The sequence below is a fragment of the Aplysia californica genome, unplaced genomic scaffold (assembly GCF_000002075.1).
Source record: "Aplysia californica isolate F4 #8 unplaced genomic scaffold, AplCal3.0 scaffold00396, whole genome shotgun sequence".
NCBI classification, from domain to species: Eukaryota; Metazoa; Mollusca; class Gastropoda; order Aplysiida; family Aplysiidae; genus Aplysia; species Aplysia californica.
The window spans coordinates 286,946-289,445 of record NW_004797666.1 but is presented as its reverse complement, the minus strand read 5'-3'; the positions used below and the strand labels follow the sequence as shown (position 1 = coordinate 289,445).

The following is a 2,500-nucleotide window of genomic DNA, read 5'->3' as shown; positions in this document are numbered from 1 at the left end:
GCCTTGCAGTGGTCAGCAACGCGGTGTTACAATTCACAGACAGAAATCTGCTGAGCATTAGGAGTTGTGGCAAAGTCACTGCACCAGCCACATTTCTTTAGGAACATAAAAAGGACAATAATAGAAGTGAATCTAATTAAGTGTGCAAACCACCGTGGAATACTTATGCACCTAAACACTCCTGGATACTTTACCCCTCTTTAAAAACATAAGGGAATTCCAAAGGAACATGAACGGACGGACGGACAGACAGACAGTCAGTTAGACAGTCTGAAAAGGAGCATGAACAGACGGACGGACAGACAGACAGACAGTCAGTTAGACAGTCTGACAGATAGAACAATACTACAATGACATGGACAATATCTCTATCCCGACATTGTAGATGTTCATATCAAAAGCAGAAATCTTGGCCCATCTGGCGATCCGTACATTATTCCCAAATGCTGGTGTCTCCAGCGAAAAGGAAAAGGTACACAAAATCTGGACGTAATCTGCAGTATAAATCAACGAATCCAGCGTCAACAGTTCGCAGATTGGAAGTTGCTTTCTCAGACGAAATGACGAGCAAATTCCGAAACACAAAAGCAGCAGGAACGCGGAGCGGCCCAGGGAAAACCATGACAGAACAGCAGCTTTACAACGGTGACAACGCACGGCGTGGCAAGTCTATCTTTCTAAAAAAAACGCTTTGAAGGGACATCGACGCAAGGAACGTGAGTAAAATGTTATGACTTTTAAATAGCGTCTTTCTCATTCGGAGGTTATGTAAATCTTAAAACAAATTTGATATTCAAATATATTTTTTAAACAATTCTAAATCAGAAGAAAAGAAAGAAAGGACGCAAACGGTATCAGGCTGTAAATGTAAATTATTGCAAATGTTTCTGCAAACACAGCGAAACAATTAACAATTTTAGAAGTGCATGGTGTCGAATGTGTCCGTCAAAAATAGTAATCTGGCCCAATGGGAAACAGTATCCAAGGGTAACAATTGAGACACTTAATAAAATAATACTGCACCTCCCCGTATGGAGCCATTCTCATGTGTCTGTGTTATATATATGGCAAAGAGTCTAACCTTTTCGTCACACATGCAGTGACCAACGCCTCTATTTAAGATATAACACAATGTAATTCAAAGTATTTTGGCACTTTTAAAATCCTAGTTTCGAGTGAAAAAAGGACAGAACTTGATTTTAACCGTGAATGTCACCACGCAACGTAACATACTGCGAGAGCTGAGTGCTATTTTGAACTAACTCTAATTTCCGACATTTGGGAGTTTTTTCACAGCTGTCAAGGCCGGTGAGAAAATTTTCTCTTTGAGCCCAAAACTATTACGCTTGATGCCCGTGTTCTGTAAAATTTCTGTTTTATTTTGAAGTTGCTTCTGTTTTGGCGACAGCAATTCGGTGAGTCCAAAGTGATTTACACCAAAAAGGGAGTTCTCGTGGTTTAGAGGCTACGATGTTAGTCTCTCATTCAATAAGCCCCGGGTTAGAATCCTGACAGCGACTTGAAATGTCTTTCCCTGAAATGTTCTCCTTTGACCTCCTTTCCTGCCGTCTAACCATGTTCTGTCGTCTGCTTTTGCCTCCACTTTCTGCCCCCACACCCATCTCCCTTTGCCCGTCCTCTGGGCTCTTTTGACTCTTTCTGCAGCCTTCGTACAGCTACTCCTGGGTTCATTTTAACTGTTGTTATTCAGCCTCACCCCTGATCTTAGGGTAGGTAAGTTTTAACACCAAGCCATCTCGGATAAGGGCAAAAGGTCTCCGAGGTCCCCTGTGCAAGTTGCACCCGTCAACAATCCTTTGGTGGTCCAAAATTGACAAGAGTAGGTTTCGCCTGCCATCCAGGCAAAATTCAAAATTAATTCCCACCAAACTGATGTTTCACGTGTTCCACGCCCTCATATGACCTTATGCAGTTGCAAACGCCGCAAAACACTTACCAAAACAACTATTACACAAAAACAAAGCAAAATATTATAGATTCAACATAGCACTAAGCTTGACAATGAACGTCTTGTAGAATATAAAGCACTTGTTCCCTTGTCACAGGGCTGAGAGGGAAAGTATTCAGGGAGGAAACAAAACCAGTCGGAATAGACATAATTTTGACCAGAAAAGCCCGGGGCAAAAGTAAGACATCAGATGCATGAACAGGTTCGAGGAAAATATAGAGCGAGTAGTGCAAAAACGCTTCGCTTCTACCCAGTAACATATCCAAAGTAGCAAAATGATAGACCAAGTATCCGCAACTGAACCGCGTACAATACAGCCATTTTCGAGGTAGGCAGATGTCTTGATCAATATCACATGGACGTCAGAGTTTGATAGTCATGAAGCTGAATGGGAACCCGGGTAATTGTAATGTCAGACAAGCACACTAGCACCTAAAAATCTCACACTTTGCTGTCGGTGTAACAACCAAAGCTATCCAGAGACGTTCAACAACATTAGCTAGAGTCACAGACAGCGCAGCCACCCCCCCC

The 2,500-nt window shown here is 42.3% G+C and overlaps 1 protein-coding gene across 1 annotated transcript in view; it reads left to right on the top strand.

Annotated features, from left to right (window-relative positions):
• The first annotated feature begins 345 nt into the window (after positions 1-345).
• Positions 346-2,500, top strand: part of LOC101862431 — a 59,401-nt gene continuing 57,246 nt past the window's right edge. Inside the window, exon 1 of the mRNA XM_035971210.1 lies at positions 346-716. The gene's annotated coding sequence lies outside the window, so the exon portion shown is untranslated. The remainder of the gene's footprint in view (positions 717-2,500) is intronic.